This window comes from Ranitomeya variabilis, chromosome 1, assembly GCF_051348905.1.
Source record: "Ranitomeya variabilis isolate aRanVar5 chromosome 1, aRanVar5.hap1, whole genome shotgun sequence".
NCBI lineage: Eukaryota > Metazoa > Chordata > Amphibia > Anura > Dendrobatidae > Ranitomeya > Ranitomeya variabilis.
In genome coordinates this window covers 723,392,673-723,412,132 of record NC_135232.1, presented here as the reverse complement: position 1 = coordinate 723,412,132, position 19,460 = coordinate 723,392,673, and the positions used below count along the sequence as shown (strand labels likewise).

Below are 19,460 nucleotides of genomic sequence, written 5' to 3'. Positions count from 1 at the left end.
TGAGGGAGCCAAGCACCGCGTGGTGGTCTTGACGGATCACAAGAATTTGACTTATCTCGAGTCTGCCAAGCGGTTGAATCCTAGACAGGCTCGATGGTCACTGTTTTTCTCCCGTTTCGATTTTGTGGTCTCATACCTTCCGGGTTCTAAGAATGTGAAGGCTGATGCCCTTTCTAGGAGTTTTGTGCCTGATTCTCCGGGAGTCTTTGAGCCGGCTGGTATTCTCAAAGAGGGGGTAATTCTGTCTGCCATCTCCCCTGATTTGCGGCGGGTGCTGCAGGAGTTTCAGGCTGATAGACCTGACCGTTGTCCAGCGGAGAAACTGTTTGTCCCTGATAGATGGACTAGCAGAGTTATTTCTGAGGTTCATTGCTCGGTGTTGGCTGGTCATCCTGGCATTTTTGGTACCAGGGACTTGGTGGCTAGGTCCTTTTGGTGGCCTTCCTTGTCACGGGATGTGCGTTCTTTTGTGCAGTCTTGTGGGACTTGTGCTCGGGCCAAGCCCTGCTGTTCTCGTGCCAGTGGGTTGCTTTTGCCCTTGCCGGTCCCGAAAAGGCCCTGGAGGCATGTTTCCATGGATTTTATTTCAGATCTTCCTGTCTCTCAAAGGATGTCTGTCATCTGGGTGGTTTGTGATCGCTTTTCTAAGATGGTCCATTTGGTACCCTTGCCTAAATTACCTTCCTCCTCTGATTTGGTGCCATTATTCTTTCAGCATGTGGTTCGTTTGCATGGCATTCCGGAGAACATTGTGTCGGACAGAGGGTCCCAGTTTGTCTCTAGGTTTTGGCGGTCCTTTTGTGCTAAGATGGGCATTGATTTGTCTTTTTCTTCGGCTTTCCATCCTCAGACAAATGGCCAAACTGAACGAACCAACCAGACTTTGGAAACCTATCTGAGATGCTTTGTTTCTGCTGATCAGGATGATTGGGTGACCTTTTTGCCATTGGCTGAGTTCGCCCTTAATAATCGGGCTAGTTCGGCTACTTTGGTTTCGCCTTTTTTTTGCAATTCTGGTTTTCATCCTCGTTTTTCTTCGGGGCAGGTTGAGCCTTCTGACTGTCCTGGTGTGGATTCTGTGGTGGACAGATTGCAGCAAATTTGGACTCACGTGGTGGACAATTTGACGTTGTCCCAGGAGAAGGCTCAACGTTTCGCTAACCGCCATCGTTGTGTTGGTCCTCGACTTCGTGTTGGGGATTTGGTTTGGTTATCTTCTCGTTATGTTCCTATGAAGGTTTCTTCTCCTAAGTTTAAGCCTCGTTTCATTGGTCCTTATAAGATTTCTGAAATTCTCAACCCTGTGTCATTTCGTTTGGTCCTTCCAGCTTCCTTTGCCATCCATAATGTGTTCCATAGGTCGTTGTTGCGGAGGTATGTGGCGCCTATGGTTCCCTCCGTTGATCCTCCTGCTCCGGTGTTGGTTGAGGGGGAGTTGGAGTATGTGGTGGAAAACATTTTAGATTCTCGTATTTCGAGACGGAAGCTCCAGTACCTGGTTAAGTGGAAGGGCTATGGTCAGGAGGATAATTCCTGGGTTGTTGCCTCCGATGTCCATGCTGCCGATTTGGTTCGTGCCTTTCATTTGGCTCATCCTGATCGGCCTGGGGGCCCTGGTGAGGGTTCGGTGACCCCTCCTCAAGGGGGGGTACTGTTGTGAATTCCATTTCTCGGACTCCCTCCTGTGGTCATGAATGGTACTTTGGTTAGTTCTGCTCTTGGACTCCCTCTGGTGGCTTTGAGCGGAACTGCTGGTCTCTGAGGTTTGCTTTCTCAGCTGCCCTCGTTTATTGTTAGTCTGGCTTCCCTATTTAACTCTACTCAGATCCTTACTTCATGCCAGCTGTCAATGTATCAGTATTGGTTCAGATCTCTCTTGGACTTCTCTGAGGACCTGTCTACTCCAGCAGAAGCTAAGTCCCTGCTAGTTCATTTGTTGTTACTGCTGCCTGAATATATTTCTTAGTACTGCTAAATTCTAGTCCAGCTTGCTATCATGATATTTCCTTGCTAGCTGGAAGCTCTGGGGTGCAGTGTTGCACCTCCACACCGTGAGTCGGTGTGGGGGTCTTTTTGCATACTCTGCGTGGTTTTTGTAGTTTTTGTGCTGACCGCATAGTTTCCTTTTCTATCCTCTGACTATTTAGTGAAGTCTGGCCTCCTTTGCTAAAACCTGTTTCATTCCTGTGTTTGTGACTTTCCTCTTAACTCACAGTCAATATATGTGGGGGGCTGCCTTTACCTTTGGGGAATTTCTCTGAGGCAAGGTTAGGCTTCTATTTCTATCTTTAGGGGTAGTTAGCTCTTAGGCTGTGAAGAGGCGTCTAGGGAGAGTTAGGTACGCTCCACGGCTATTTCTAGTGTGTGTGATAGGAGTAGGGTTTGCGGTCAGCAGAGTTCCCACTTTCCCAGAGCTTGTTCCGATTACTAGTTTACTCATCAGGTCATTCCGGGTGCTCCTAACCACCAGGTCCATAACAGTACAGCTGGCCAACAAAGTGTTAATGCATCTCAAAAGAGGGATAAGAGAAGTTCTGAACCCATTTTTTTTTCTTTGCAGTGTGTTTTGTCTTTCTTTTCCCCTTAACCTCTGGGTGGTTCAGGACTCAGGTGTAGATATGGATATTCAGGGTTTGTCCTCTTGTGTGGATCAACTCACTGCAGGGGTCCAAAGCATTCAAGACTATGTAGTTCAGAATCCGATGTTAGAGCCTAGAATTCCAATTCCTGATTTGTTTTCTGGGGATAGATCTAAGTTTCTGAATTTCAAAAATAATTGTAGACTGTTTCTTGCTTTGAAACCCTGCTCCTCTGGTGACCCCATTCAGCAAGTAAAAATTATTATTTCTTTGTTACGTGGCGACCCTCAAGACTGGGCATTCTCCCTTGCGCCAGGAGATCCTGCATTGCTTAATGTAGATGCGTTTTTTCTGGCGCTTGGATTGCTTTATGACGAACCTAATTCAGTGGATCAGGCAGAGAAAGCCTTGCTGGCTTTGTGTCAGGGTCAGGATGAAGCGGAGGTATATTGTCAGAAGTTTAGAAAGTGGTCTGTGCTTACTCAATGGAATGAGTGTGCCCTGGCAGCAATTTTTAGAAAGGGTCTCTCTGAGGCCCTTAAGGATGTTATGGTGGGCTTCCCCACGCCTGCTGGTCTGAATGAATCAATGTCCTTGGCCATTCAAATTGATCGGCGTTTGCGTGAGCGCAAAATTGTGCACCATTTGGCGGTGTCCTCTGAGCAGAGGCCTGAGCTTATGCAATGTGATAGAACTTTGACCAGAACTGAACGGCAAGAACACAGACATCAGAATCGGCTGTGTTTTTACTGTGGTGACACTACTCATGCTATCTCTGATTGTCCTAAGCGCACTAAGCGGTTCGCTAGGTCTGTCACCATTGCTACTGTACAGCCTAAATTTCTTTTGTCTGTTACTTTGATTTGCTCTCTGTCGTCCTACTTGGTTATGGCATTTGTGGATTCGGGCGCTGCCCTGAATTTGATGGACTTGGAGCTTGCCAGGCATTGTGGTTTTTTCCTGGAGCCTTTGCAGTATCCTATTCCATTGAGGGGAATTGATGCTACGCCTTTGGCCAGGAATAAACCTCAGTACTGGACTCAGTTGACCATGTGCATGGCTCCTGCACATCAGGAAGATATTCGCTTTTTGGTGTTGCATAATTTGCATGATGTGGTCGTGTTGGGTTTGCCATGGCTACAGGTTCATAATCCAGTATTGGATTGGAAATCAATGTCTGTGTCTAGTTGGGGTTGTCAAGGGGTACATGGCGATGTTCCGATGATGTCAATTTCTTCATCCACTCCTTCTGATGTCTCTGAGTTTCTGTCGGATTACCGGGATGTATTTGATGAGCCCAAGTCCAGTATCCTACCCCCTCATAGGGATTGTGATTGTGCTATAAATTTGATCCCTGGTAGTAAGTTTCCTAAGGACCGACTTTTCAATTTATCCGTGCCAGAACACGCCGCTATGCGGAGTTATATAAAGGAGTCCTTGGAGAAAGGGCATATTCGCCCGTCTTCATCACCGTTGGGAGCAGGGTTCTTTTTTGTGGCCAAGAAGGATGGTTCTCTGAGACCCTGTATAGACTACTGCCTTCTCAATAAAATCACGGTCAAATTTCAGTACCCTTTGCCTCTGCTGTCTGATTTGTTTGCTCGGATTAAGGGGGCTAGTTGGTTCACCAAGATAGATCTTCGAGGGGCGTATAACCTTGTGCGTATTAAACAGGGCGATGAATGGAAAACAGCATTTAATACGCCCGAGGGCCATTTTGAGTACCTGGTGATGCCATTCGGGATTTCTAACGCTCCATCTGTGTTTCAGTCCTTTATGCATGACATCTTCCGAAAGTATCTGGATAGATTCATGATTGTATATTTGGATGATATTTTGGTCTTTTCAGATGATTGGGAGTCTCATGTGAAGCAGGTCAGAATGGTATTTCAGGTCCTTCGTGCTAATTCCTTGTTTGTGAAGGGGTCTAAGTGTCTCTTTGGAGTTCAGAAGGTTTCCTTTTTGGGCTTCATTTTTTCCCCTTCTACTATCGAGATGGATCCTGTTAAAGTTCAGGCCATTTATGATTGGACTCAACCTACATCTGTGAAGAGTCTTCAGAAATTCCTGGGCTTTGCTAATTTTTACCGTCGCTTCATCGCTAATTTTTCTAGTGTGGTTAAACCTTTGACTGATTTGACAAAGAAAGGTGCTGATGTGGTGAATTGGTCCTCTGCGGCCGTGGAGGCTTTTCAGGAGCTGAAATGTCGTTTTTCTTCGGCCCCTGTGTTGCGTCAGCCAGATGTTTCGCTCCCTTTTCAGGTTGAGGTTGATGCTTCTGAGATTGGAGCAGGGGCTGTTTTGTCTCAAAGAAGTTCTGATGGCTCTGTGATGAAGCCATGTGCCTTCTTTTCTAGAAAGTTTTCGCCTGCTGAGCGTAATTATGATGTTGGCAATCGGGAGCTGCTGGCTATGAAGTGGGCATTCGAGGAGTGGCGACATTGGCTTGAGGGAGCCAAGCACCGCGTGGTGGTCTTGACGGATCACAAGAATTTGACTTATCTCGAGTCTGCCAAGCGGTTGAATCCTAGACAGGCTCGATGGTCACTGTTTTTCTCCCGTTTCGATTTTGTGGTCTCATACCTTCCGGGTTCTAAGAATGTGAAGGCTGATGCCCTTTCTAGGAGTTTTGTGCCTGATTCTCCGGGAGTCTTTGAGCCGGCTGGTATTCTCAAAGAGGGGGTAATTCTGTCTGCCATCTCCCCTGATTTGCGGCGGGTGCTGCAGGAGTTTCAGGCTGATAGACCTGACCGTTGTCCAGCGGAGAAACTGTTTGTCCCTGATAGATGGACTAGCAGAGTTATTTCTGAGGTTCATTGCTCGGTGTTGGCTGGTCATCCTGGCATTTTTGGTACCAGGGACTTGGTGGCTAGGTCCTTTTGGTGGCCTTCCTTGTCACGGGATGTGCGTTCTTTTGTGCAGTCTTGTGGGACTTGTGCTCGGGCCAAGCCCTGCTGTTCTCGTGCCAGTGGGTTGCTTTTGCCCTTGCCGGTCCCGAAAAGGCCCTGGAGGCATGTTTCCATGGATTTTATTTCAGATCTTCCTGTCTCTCAAAGGATGTCTGTCATCTGGGTGGTTTGTGATCGCTTTTCTAAGATGGTCCATTTGGTACCCTTGCCTAAATTACCTTCCTCCTCTGATTTGGTGCCATTATTCTTTCAGCATGTGGTTCGTTTGCATGGCATTCCGGAGAACATTGTGTCGGACAGAGGGTCCCAGTTTGTCTCTAGGTTTTGGCGGTCCTTTTGTGCTAAGATGGGCATTGATTTGTCTTTTTCTTCGGCTTTCCATCCTCAGACAAATGGCCAAACTGAACGAACCAACCAGACTTTGGAAACCTATCTGAGATGCTTTGTTTCTGCTGATCAGGATGATTGGGTGACCTTTTTGCCATTGGCTGAGTTCGCCCTTAATAATCGGGCTAGTTCGGCTACTTTGGTTTCGCCTTTTTTTTGCAATTCTGGTTTTCATCCTCGTTTTTCTTCGGGGCAGGTTGAGCCTTCTGACTGTCCTGGTGTGGATTCTGTGGTGGACAGATTGCAGCAAATTTGGACTCACGTGGTGGACAATTTGACGTTGTCCCAGGAGAAGGCTCAACGTTTCGCTAACCGCCATCGTTGTGTTGGTCCTCGACTTCGTGTTGGGGATTTGGTTTGGTTATCTTCTCGTTATGTTCCTATGAAGGTTTCTTCTCCTAAGTTTAAGCCTCGTTTCATTGGTCCTTATAAGATTTCTGAAATTCTCAACCCTGTGTCATTTCGTTTGGTCCTTCCAGCTTCCTTTGCCATCCATAATGTGTTCCATAGGTCGTTGTTGCGGAGGTATGTGGCGCCTATGGTTCCCTCCGTTGATCCTCCTGCTCCGGTGTTGGTTGAGGGGGAGTTGGAGTATGTGGTGGAAAACATTTTAGATTCTCGTATTTCGAGACGGAAGCTCCAGTACCTGGTTAAGTGGAAGGGCTATGGTCAGGAGGATAATTCCTGGGTTGTTGCCTCCGATGTCCATGCTGCCGATTTGGTTCGTGCCTTTCATTTGGCTCATCCTGATCGGCCTGGGGGCCCTGGTGAGGGTTCGGTGACCCCTCCTCAAGGGGGGGTACTGTTGTGAATTCCATTTCTCGGACTCCCTCCTGTGGTCATGAATGGTACTTTGGTTAGTTCTGCTCTTGGACTCCCTCTGGTGGCTTTGAGCGGAACTGCTGGTCTCTGAGGTTTGCTTTCTCAGCTGCCCTCGTTTATTGTTAGTCTGGCTTCCCTATTTAACTCTACTCAGATCCTTACTTCATGCCAGCTGTCAATGTATCAGTATTGGTTCAGATCTCTCTTGGACTTCTCTGAGGACCTGTCTACTCCAGCAGAAGCTAAGTCCCTGCTAGTTCATTTGTTGTTACTGCTGCCTGAATATATTTCTTAGTACTGCTAAATTCTAGTCCAGCTTGCTATCATGATATTTCCTTGCTAGCTGGAAGCTCTGGGGTGCAGTGTTGCACCTCCACACCGTGAGTCGGTGTGGGGGTCTTTTTGCATACTCTGCGTGGTTTTTGTAGTTTTTGTGCTGACCGCATAGTTTCCTTTTCTATCCTCTGACTATTTAGTGAAGTCTGGCCTCCTTTGCTAAAACCTGTTTCATTCCTGTGTTTGTGACTTTCCTCTTAACTCACAGTCAATATATGTGGGGGGCTGCCTTTACCTTTGGGGAATTTCTCTGAGGCAAGGTTAGGCTTCTATTTCTATCTTTAGGGGTAGTTAGCTCTTAGGCTGTGAAGAGGCGTCTAGGGAGAGTTAGGTACGCTCCACGGCTATTTCTAGTGTGTGTGATAGGAGTAGGGTTTGCGGTCAGCAGAGTTCCCACTTTCCCAGAGCTTGTTCCGATTACTAGTTTACTCATCAGGTCATTCCGGGTGCTCCTAACCACCAGGTCCATAACAGTACAGCTGGCCAACAAAGTGTTAATGCATCTCAAAAGAGGGATAAGAGAAGTTCTGAACCCATTTTTTTTTCTTTGCAGTGTGTTTTGTCTTTCTTTTCCCCTTAACCTCTGGGTGGTTCAGGACTCAGGTGTAGATATGGATATTCAGGGTTTGTCCTCTTGTGTGGATCAACTCACTGCAGGGGTCCAAAGCATTCAAGACTATGTAGTTCAGAATCCGATGTTAGAGCCTAGAATTCCAATTCCTGATTTGTTTTCTGGGGATAGATCTAAGTTTCTGAATTTCAAAAATAATTGTAGACTGTTTCTTGCTTTGAAACCCCGCTCCTCTGGTGACCCCATTCAGCAAGTAAAAATTATTATTTCTTTGTTACGTGGCGACCCTCAAGACTGGGCATTCTCCCTTGCGCCAGGAGATCCTGCATTGCTTAATGTAGATGCGTTTTTTCTGGCGCTTGGATTGCTTTATGACGAACCTAATTCAGTGGATCAGGCAGAGAAAGCCTTGCTGGCTTTGTGTCAGGGTCAGGATGAAGCGGAGGTATATTGTCAGAAGTTTAGAAAGTGGTCTGTGCTTACTCAATGGAATGAGTGTGCCCTGGCAGCAATTTTTAGAAAGGGTCTCTCTGAGGCCCTTAAGGATGTTATGGTGGGCTTCCCCACGCCTGCTGGTCTGAATGAATCAATGTCCTTGGCCATTCAAATTGATCGGCGTTTGCGTGAGCGCAAAATTGTGCACCATTTGGCGGTGTCCTCTGAGCAGAGGCCTGAGCTTATGCAATGTGATAGAACTTTGACCAGAACTGAACGGCAAGAACACAGACATCAGAATCGGCTGTGTTTTTACTGTGGTGACACTACTCATGCTATCTCTGATTGTCCTAAGCGCACTAAGCGGTTCGCTAGGTCTGTCACCATTGCTACTGTACAGCCTAAATTTCTTTTGTCTGTTACTTTGATTTGCTCTCTGTCGTCCTACTTGGTTATGGCATTTGTGGATTCGGGCGCTGCCCTGAATTTGATGGACTTGGAGCTTGCCAGGCATTGTGGTTTTTTCCTGGAGCCTTTGCAGTATCCTATTCCATTGAGGGGAATTGATGCTACGCCTTTGGCCAGGAATAAACCTCAGTACTGGACTCAGTTGACCATGTGCATGGCTCCTGCACATCAGGAAGATATTCGCTTTTTGGTGTTGCATAATTTGCATGATGTGGTCGTGTTGGGTTTGCCATGGCTACAGGTTCATAATCCAGTATTGGATTGGAAATCAATGTCTGTGTCTAGTTGGGGTTGTCAAGGGGTACATGGCGATGTTCCGATGATGTCAATTTCTTCATCCACTCCTTCTGATGTCCCTGAGTTTCTGTCGGATTACCGGGATGTATTTGATGAGCCCAAGTCCAGTATCCTACCCCCTCATAGGGATTGTCATTGTGCTATAAATTTGATCCCTGGTAGTAAGTTTCCTAAGGGCCGACTTTTCAATTTATCCGTGCCAGAACACGCCGCTATGCGGAGTTATATAAAGGAGTCCTTGGAGAAAGGGCATATTCGCCCGTCTTCATCACCGTTGGGAGCAGGGTTCTTTTTTGTGGCCAAGAAGGATGGTTCTCTGAGACCCTGTATAGACTACCGCCTTCTCAATAAAATCACGGTCAAATTTCAGTACCCTTTGCCTCTGCTGTCTGATTTGTTTGCTCGGATTAAGGGGGCTAGTTGGTTCACCAAGATAGATCTTCGAGGGGCGTATAACCTTGTGCGTATTAAACAGGGCGATGAATGGAAAACAGCATTTAATACGCCCGAGGGCCATTTTGAGTACCTGGTGATGCCATTCGGGATTTCTAACGCTCCATCTGTGTTTCAGTCCTTTATGCATGACATCTTCCGAAAGTATCTGGATAGATTCATGATTGTATATTTGGATGATATTTTGGTCTTTTCAGATGATTGGGAGTCTCATGTGAAGCAGGTCAGAATGGTATTTCAGGTCCTTCGTGCTAATTCCTTGTTTGTGAAGGGGTCTAAGTGTCTCTTTGGAGTTCAGAAGGTTTCCTTTTTGGGCTTCATTTTTTCCCCTTCTACTATCGAGATGGATCCTGTTAAAGTTCAGGCCATTTATGATTGGTCTCAACCTACATCTGTGAAGAGTCTTCAGAAATTCCTGGGCTTTGCTAATTTTTACCGTCGCTTCATCGCTAATTTTTCTAGTGTGGTTAAACCTTTGACTGATTTGACAAAGAAAGGTGCTGATGTGGTGAATTGGTCCTCTGCGGCCGTGGAGGCTTTTCAGGAGCTGAAATGTCGTTTTTCTTCGGCCCCTGTGTTGCGTCAGCCAGATGTTTCGCTCCCTTTTCAGGTTGAGGTTGATGCTTCTGAGATTGGAGCAGGGGCTGTTTTGTCTCAAAGAAGTTCTGATGGCTCTGTGATGAAGCCATGTGCCTTCTTTTCTAGAAAGTTTTCGCCTGCTGAGCGTAATTATGATGTTGGCAATCGGGAGCTGCTGGCTATGAAGTGGGCATTCGAGGAGTGGCGACATTGGCTTGAGGGAGCCAAGCACCGCGTGGTGGTCTTGACGGATCACAAGAATTTGACTTATCTCGAGTCTGCCAAGCGGTTGAATCCTAGACAGGCTCGATGGTCACTGTTTTTCTCCTGTTTCGATTTTGTGGTCTCATACCTTCCGGGTTCTAAGAATGTGAAGGCTGATGCCCTTTCTAGGAGTTTTGTGCCTGATTCTCCGGGAGTCCCTGAGCCGGCTGGTATTCTCAAAGAGGGGGTAATTCTGTCTGCCATCTCCCCTGATTTGCGGCGGGTGCTGCAGGAGTTTCAGGCTGATAGACCTGACCGTTGTCCAGCGGGGAAACTGTTTGTCCCTGATAGATGGACTAGCAGAGTTATTTCTGAGGTTCATTGCTCGGTGTTGGCTGGTCATCCTGGCATTTTTGGTACCAGGGATTTGGTGGCTAGGTCCTTTTGGTGGCCTTCCTTGTCACGGGATGTGCGTTCTTTTGTGCAGTCTTGTGGGACTTGTGCTTGGGCCAAGCCCTGCTGTTCTCGTGCCAGTGGGTTGCATTTGCCCTTGCCGGTCCCGAAAAGGCCCTGGACGCATGTTTCCATGGATTTTATTTCAGATCTTCCTGTCTCTCAAAGGATGTCTGTCATCTGGGTGGTTTGTGATCGCTTTTCTAAGATGGTCCATTTGGTACCCTTGCCTAAATTACCTTCCTCCTCTGATTTGGTGCCATTATTCTTTCAGCATGTGGTTCGTTTGCATGGCATTCCGGAGAACATTGTGTCGGACAGAGGGTCCCAGTTTGTCTCTAGGTTTTGGCGGTCCTTTTGTGCTAAGATGGGCATTGATTTGTCTTTTTCTTCGGCTTTCCATCCTCAGACAAATGGCCAAACTGAACGAACCAACCAGACTTTGGAAACCTATCTGAGATGCTTTTTTCTTTCTGCTGATCAGGATGATTGGGTGACCTTTTTGCCATTGGCTGAGTTCGCCCTTAATAATCGGGCTAGTTCGGCTACTTTGGTTTCGCCTTTTTTTTGCAATTCTGGTTTTCATCCTTGTTTTTCTTCGGGGCAGGATGAGCCTTCTGACTGTCCTGGTGTGGATTCTGTGGTGGACAGATTGCAGCAAATTTGGACTCACGTGGTGGACAATTTGACGTTGTCCCAGGAGAAGGCTCAACGTTTCGCTAACCGCCATCGTTGTGTTGGTCCTTGACTTCGTGTTGGGGATTTGGTTTGGTTATCTTCTCGTTATGTTCCTATGAAGGTTTCTTCTCCTAAGTTTAAGCCTCGTTTCATTGGTCCTTATAAGATTTCTGAAATTCTCAACCCTGTGTCATTTCGTTTGGTCCTTCCAGCTTCCTTTGCCATCCATAATGTGTTCCATAGGGCGTTGTTGCGGAGGTATGTGGCGCCTATGGTTCCCTCCGTTGATCCTCCTGCTCCGGTGTTGGTTGAGGGGGAGTTGGAGTATGTGGTGGAAAACATTTTGGATTCTCGTGTTTCGAGACGGAAGCTCCAGTACCTGGTTAAGTGGAAGGGCTATGGTCAGGAGGATAATTCCTGGGTTGTTGCCTCCGATGTCCATGCTGCCGATTTGGTTCGTGCCTTTCATTTGGCTCGTCCTGATCGGCCTGGGGGCCCTGGTGAGGGTTCGGTGACCCCTCCTCAAGGGGGGGTACTGTTGTGAATTCCATTTCTCGGACTCCCTCCTGTGGTCAAGAATGGTACTTTGGTTAGTTCTGCTCTTGGACTCCCTCTGGTGGCTTTGAGCGGAACTGCTGGTCTCTGAGGTTTGCTTTCTCAGCTGCCCTCGTTTATTGTTAGTCTGGCTTCCCTATTTAACTCTACTCAGATCGTTACTTCATGCCACCTGTCAATGTATCAGTATTGGTTCAGATCTCTCTTGGACTTCTCTGAGGACCTGTCTACTCCAGCAGAAGCTAAGTCCCTGCTAGTTCATTTGTTGTTACTGCTGCCTGAATATATTTCTTAGTACTGCTAAATTCTAGTCCAGCTTGCTATCATGATATTTCCTTGCTAGCTGGAAGCTCTGGGGTGCAGTGTTGCACCTCCACACCGTGAGTCGGTGTGGGGGTCTTTTTGCATACTCTGCGTGGTTTTTGTAGTTTTTGTGCTGACCGCATAGTTTCCTTTTCTATCCTCTGACTATTTAGTGAAGTCTGGCCTCCTTTGCTAAAACCTGTTTCATTCCTGTGTTTGTGACTTTCCTCTTAACTCACAGTCAATATATGTGGGGGGCTGCCTTTACCTTTGGGGAATTTCTCTGAGGCAAGGTTAGGCTTCTATTTCTATCTTTAGGGGTAGTTAGCTCTTAGGCTGTGAAGAGGCGTCTAGGGAGAGTTATGTACGCTCCACGGCTATTTCTAGTGTGTGTGATAGGAGTAGGGTTTGCGGTCAGCAGAGTTCCCACTTTCCCAGAGCTTGTTCCGATTACTAGTTTACTCATCAGGTCATTCCGGGTGCTCCTAACCACCAGGTCCATAACATACGTGTTGATAGATGCCTTAGGAATAGGTGGGTAAGACCACATTCTCCAGAGCCTTCTTTTTGGGGTAGTGCCTCTTTGCTGGGGAAGCAGTCTGGCGGTGAAGCAGTACTGGGGAGGGTGGAGGAACCCATGCAGTAAGGGGGTGCCTCTGCATCGTACATTTCCCCAGAGATTTGTAAAAAAAAAAGGGGGGGGGGGTAGTTTCTGTGGAAAAAAGGGACATTTTATTGGGGCCTGTCCTTTGATGCGTAAGCAAAAGGAAACACATTTAACCCTTGGTAGCCTGGAGGTGAATAAGCAAGGGGTGCATTTTTCGTAAACCTGCAGTTCCCGGTTTGTCCTGAAAGCAGAGGCGGTGCTGGAGAGCAAAACCAAGGAGATTTCTGTGTTTATTGACAGTGGAGCTGGAGTCAGCATGGTTGATGCTGAGTTTGCTAGAACTCATGGCTTGCTGTACTTTAGCTAAGCCCATTCCCATCTTCGCCATCGACTCAGTGTGCCCCTTGCACAGAACGCTCTCACTCAGATTGTACATAATGTAAGACTGAGGGTAGGGTAAGTTCATTGTGAGATAATTCCTTGCTATGTCCTGGACGGTCTTCTCACCCCAAATGTATAGGGTCTTCCATAGTTGGTGAAACATAATCCACTAGTTGATTGGCAAGCCTGGAAGATCACTGAGTGGGGAGATAACTGCCATGAGAACTGTTTAAGGATTTAATTGCGGAAAGTCAGGGGAAGGGACATATCAGACCCTCATCTTTGCCCGTGGCGGCAGGGATCTTCCTCGTGAAGAAAAAAGATGGCAGTCTACGTCCCTGTTTAGATTTCAAGGAATAAAATCAAATTACCATCAGAGATCCATACTGTCACGGTCCCTGATACCTACCTGTCCGGCCGGCATGCTCCCAGCGTCCCTCCTTCTTCTTCTCGATCCGGCTTCTCTGCTTCTCGGCGTGTCGGCGGTCGGCGCATGAGCCCTAGGGTCTCCTCCGCCGCTCTGCCTTCTGGGAGGTCGTGACCCGGTGGCCCCGCCTCCAATATGGCGGCGCCCACCGGGTATTTCTGTTCGGCGCTTCCTCAGGTAAGCGCCTGCGTATCTTCGTTGTTACTGCTCCGTTTGTTCCAGCGTTGTATTCAGGCCCGTCCTTAGGATAGCTTCCTGTGTTCCGTACCTGCTGTGTTTTCAGTTCCTCCGGCTTTCCCCTGCTTCCTCCGTTCTCTTATTACTCCTGCTCCAGCCGTCTGTTTATATTTTGTATTTTTCCTTTTCAGTTCTCCGCCTCGTCATCCTCAGCGTTCCTGTTCCACTGCTTCACCCAGTCGTCCGTTTGGCTCCGGCAGTTGCGGTTCCATCCTCCCTGGGCCTGCTCCTAACACTCCCTGTATAGGGGGTGCACCCATCAGGTTTGCTCGCCCTAGGGGGCTCTGGGACCGCGACCCAGAGGGTCCACTTTGGGGTTCACCTCGTCTCTCTGTCTCACCCCCGTGTAGCGTGATAGTATACGCAGGCCATGGATCCCGCTGGAGCCGCTGCTGCTCAGAAAGAATTGCTCTTTCTTCGCGAAAATCAGTCCCGTATGATGGCCTTTATGAAGTCTATGGACTCTCGTTTGTCCTCACTTCAATCTTCCGATCCCGGGAATGCTTCTTTGTTGCTAAATTTGCAGCAGGAGCTGGCGCAGCAGCGCGACACCCAAACGCAAATTTTGACTTATCTATAGATTCTCGCCTTCTCTCTCTGCAGACTCCTTCGCCTACTGTCGCTCCGGTTCCCGCTTCTCACGCACCTCCTCGTCTGGCCAAACCCCCACGCTATAATGGAGACCCCAAATTATGTCGGGGATTCCTAAATCAGTGTCGTCTCCATTTTGAGCTCTTGCCCTTACAATACCCCACCGATCGGGCTAAAATAGCTTTCATAATTTCTCATCTCGAGGGGAATGCATTGGCGTGGGTAAATCCTCTCTGGTAACGTGACGATCCACTGATGTCATACTTAGCTGATTTCCTTGAAACGTTCCGTCGAGTGTTCGACGAACCAGGTCGTCTGGCCTCAACTACTGAGTCCCTATTCAGTTTACAGCAGGGGATCCTATCTGTCTGTCAGTACGCCATTCAGTTCCACACTTTATCTTCTGACCTTGGGTGGAATAATGAGGCTTTGGTAGGGGCATTCTGGCGTGGACTATCCGGGCGCATAAAAGATGAGTTGGCGGGTCGGGATACTCCTACCAATTTGGAGGATCTGATATCCTTGGCTACCCGTATTGACCTCCGATTTCAAGAACGAGCGCGTGAGAAAAGGACTCCTCGTCTCTCCCTGCCATTACGAAGACCACCCAGTCCTAGACCCAGAGTATCTACCACCGAACCGGCGCCTGAGCTGATGCAAGTAGACCAGCTCAAGATGTCTGAGCAACGGCGCCAGGAAAGACGCACCCAGGGGTTATGTTTCTACTGTGGCAGTGCTTCCCATCTCCTCCGTGCTTGTCCTGATCGTCCGGAAAACTCCTCCGCCTAGGTCAGGAAAGAGAGGCCTCCGTAGGTGCATGTGGTACCTCTCTACCCCTTACGCTTTCCGTCCTACTTCTTGTCTCTGGTAAACGCTATTCTCTGCAAGCTTACATTGACTCGGGTGCAGCTGGGAATTTTATCAGACTAGAGGAGGTTGTAAGATTTTCTGTTCCCGTTAAGACACTAGAAAGCCCTCTTTTTCTTGCTTCAGTGGACGGCAAGCCCTTGCAAGAGACTATAACCCAGGTCACACAAGTAGTAGAACTTCAAGTAGGGGTTTTACACAAGTAGAAAATTGCGTTTTATGTTTTAGCCAATATTTCCCATCCTGTACTTTTAGGCTTACCATGGTTGCGGACCCATGAGCCCGCGTTAGATTGGCATAATGGCAATATTCTCTCGTGGGGGGATTCCTGTCGGGCTCGGTGTCTGTTGTCGGTACGTCCTGTGGGTGACTCTTGCTCTTCCCTTGCCCTTCCTGGTCTGCCTTCTGCTTACTCTTCCTTTTCTGATGTCTTCAATAAAAGGGAAGCAGAGAATCTTCCTCCACATCGGTCCTACGACTGTCCTATAGACCTGGTTCCAGGTACCATGCCTCCGCGAGGAAGAATCTACCCCCTCTCACCTGCTGAGACTCAAGCCATGTCAGAGTACGTTCAGGAGAACCTTGCTAAAGGATTCATTCGGAAGTCCACCTCTTCAGCAGGAGCCGGTTTCTTTTTTGTCAAGAAAAAAGACGGCTCACTTCGTCCATGCATAGACTATAGAGGTTTGAACAACATAACGGTGAAGAATAAATATCTATTACCTTTAATCTCTGAACTCTTTGACTGCTTAAGAGGAGCACGAGTGTTCACTAAGTTGGATCTTCGTGGTGCTTACAACCTAGTTCGAATTCGTGCAGGGGATGAATGGAAGACCGCATTTAACACCCGTGACGGCCATTATGAGTACTTGGTGATGCCTTTTGGTCTCTGTAACGCTCCCGCTGTGTTCCAAGAATTCGTAAATGATGTCTTCAGAGATTGCCTATATATCAGTGTCGTAGTCTATCTAGACGACATACTCATCTTCTCTCCGAATCTCTCCTCCCATCGACGTGACGTCCGTCTTGCTTTACAACGCCTCCGTGAGAACCATCTTTTTGCCAAGATCAAAAAATGTGTTTTCGAACAATCAAGTGTACCTTTCCTGGGTTATATTGTTTCTGATGCCGGTCTGAAGATGGATCCAGCTAAGGTGTCTGCAGTTCTGGATTGGCCACAGCCTGTAGGAGTTAAAGCCATTCAACGTTTCCTCGGCTTCGCCAATTACTATAGGCAATTCATTCCACATTTTTCTTCGTTAACCAAGCCCATCTCAGCTCTCACTCGCAAAGGACTTGCTTCCAACAACTGGTCCTCAGAGGCACAAAATGCATTTCTAACTTTGAAACAAAGATTTGCTGTAGCCCCGGTGCTTCATCGTCCTGATGCCAACAGACCCTTCGTTCTTGAAGTGGATGCATCTTCCGTGGGAGTCGGATCAGTCCTCTTACAGAAGTCAGCTTCTGGACGTGTCGTTACATGTGGTTTCTTCTCCAAATCGTTTTCCTCTTCGGAACGTAATTACTCAATCGGAGACAAGGAACTGTTAGCCATTAAGTTGGCCTGCGTATACTATCACGCTACACGGGGGTGAGACAGAGAGACGAGGTGAACCCCAAAGTGGACCCTCTGGGTCGCGGTCCCAGAGCCCCCTAGGGTGAGCAAACCTGATGGGTGCACCCCCTATACAGGGAGTGTTAGGAGCAGGCCCAGGGAGGATGAAACCGCAACTGCCAGAGCCAAAGGGACGACTGGGTGAAGCAGCGGAACAGGAACGCTGAGGATGACGAGGCGGAGAACTGAAAAGGAAAAATACAAAATATAAACAGACGGCTGGAGCAGGAGTAATAAGAGAACGGAGGAAGCAGGGGAAAGCCGGAGGAACCGAAAACACAGCAGGTACGGAACACAGGAAGCTATCCTAAGGACGGGCCTGAATACAACGCTGGAACAAACGGAGCAGTAACAACGAAGATACGCAGGCGCTTACCTGAGGAAGCGCCGAACAGAAATACCCGGTGGGCGCCGCCATATTGGAGGCGGGGCCACCGGGTCACGACCAGCCAGAAGGCAGAGCGGCGGAGGAGACCCTAGGGCGCATGCGCCGACGCGCCGAGAAGCCGGATCGAGAAGAAGAAGGAGGGACGCTGGGAGCGCGCCGGCCGGACAGGTAGGTATCAGGGACCGTGACACATACCCTCTTCTTCTGATTCCGGATCCATTCAGCCAAGTGGTGGAAGCTAAGATGTTCTCCAAGTTAGATTTAAGGGGGGCCTCAACCTTGTTAGAATCAGAGAAGGGGATGAATGGAAAACTGTGTTCAATACCCTGAGGGTCATTTCGAGAGTCTGGTCATGCCTTTCGGTGTGACCAATGCACCTGCGGTATTTTAGCGTTTCATTAATTATATTTTCCATCATTTGTTGGGCAGGTTAGTGGTGGTCTATCTAGATGATATTTTGACTTACTCACCTGATTTTGAGACACATCGGGGGCATGTTAAATAGGTGCTGCAAATATTAAGAGACAACAAACTATATGCCAAACTAGAAAAATGTGTGTTCGCCGTACAGGAGGTGCAGTTTTTGTCATCTTTGGGTTTTCGGATGCATCTGGAGAAGATCTGTGCTGCCTTTGATTGGGACCGTCCCGAGACCTTGAAGGCTCTAGAACCTTTTCTGAGCTAGTAAAGCTCAATTTTTGCTGGAAATTCATCCAGAATTATTCAGTAACTATGAAACCCCTTACTGACATGACAAGGAAGGGGTATGATTTTTCCAAGTAGTCGGATTTCGCCCTGCAGGCTTTTTTCTCCCTAAAGAGCTGTTTTGCCACGGCTCCTATACTTAGTCAACCTGATGTTTCCCAATGTGGAGGTTGATGCGTCGAAGGTGGGGGTTGGGGCTGTGTTGTCTCAGGGTCATTCCCCTGGTAAATGGAGTCCATGCGCTTCCTTTTCTAATAAATTATTTTTGGCTGAGAGAAATTGTGACGTGGGTAATAGGGAGATTTTGGCGATTAAATTGGCATTTGAAGAATGGTGACTGTCACGTCCTCCATTCCATCCTCTGATAATTACCTCGTTCTCTTCAGCCGGCACGCCCCCGACATGGTCCGTCGCTGTATTCCGCCCGGCTTCTCAGGATCTTGGCGCTTAGGCGGTTCGCGCATGCGCAGTTGCGCTTCTTCCGCCACCAAGGTTCCTGGAAGGTCGTGACCCGGTGGCTCCGCCCCAACATGGCGGCGCCCACCGGGTATTTCTGTCCAGCGTCTACTCAGGTAAGATGCCTGAGTATTGTCGTCGTTGCGGCGCCTGCTTTGTTCTGGTGTCCCTCTTCGTCCTCAGGTCCCGTGTCTCTTCTGCTCTCTCTCTCTAGCGCTGTGCTTCTTCCCCCTTCCTTGCCAGTCTGTTTGATTTGTCTGTTCCCAGGTTGTCCTGTTTCCCTCCATTCCTATTTGTTCTGTCCTCGTCCTGTCCTATTGTCAGCTCTGTGTCTCAGCAGTCCTCTTCTCCCGAATTTCGTTAGCCTTTAGGTTTCCCTAGTTCTTTAGCGGTTCCAGCTTTACTATTTGTTTTTTCCCTTCTTTTACAGCTGCCAGTCATTGTCAGTTCCAGATTCTCCTAATTCTGTCCTTTTCCCGTGAGGTTACACGTGTCCGCTTTTCCTCGTTTTACCCCAGTCATCCCTTTGGCTCCGGCAGCTGTGGTTACATCCCCCTTGGGCCTGCTCCTAACACTCCCTGTATAGGGGGTGGATCCATCTGGTCCACTCGTCCTCGGGGGCTCTGGAGCCGCGACCCAGAGGGTCCACTTTCGGGTTTTTTCCCTTAGAACCCTATCTGTGATCGTGACATTGGTTGGAGAGGGGCTGTCCATCCTATTACTCTTATCACTGACTATAAGAACTTGTCATATCTTCAATTGGCAAACGTCTCAACCCTAGGCAAGCTAGAGGGTCCCAGTTTTTTTACTAGGTTCAATTTTGTTGTCGCTTTCCATCTAGGGGTCAAAAATGTCAAGGCTGATGCTTTGTCCCAGAGCTTCCCTAGTGGTTGTGACCGTGAGAACCCTGCCTCAATTTTGCGAAGGGGGTAGTCATTTCGGCATTGTACCCTGAGCTGGAGGGTGAGATGTTGGAGGCCCAGAGGAATGCCCCTGGCTCCTTCACTCCAGGAAGGTTATTTATACCATCTAATTTGTGCTGCAAAGTAATTAAGGAACATCACAACTCTGTGCTTGCTGGTCATCCAGGTGGTAAGGCAACTGCAGACCTCCTTTCTCATCATTTTTGGTGGCCAGGGTTGCATCGGGATGTGGTT

General features: G+C 48.2%; 1 protein-coding gene across 1 annotated transcript in view; it reads right to left on the bottom strand.

Annotated features, from left to right (window-relative positions):
* LOC143798623 (protein kinase C theta type-like) overlaps positions 1-19,460 on the bottom strand; it is a 1,028,586-nt gene that overhangs the window by 74,979 nt on the left and 934,147 nt on the right. The window lies entirely within an intron of this gene.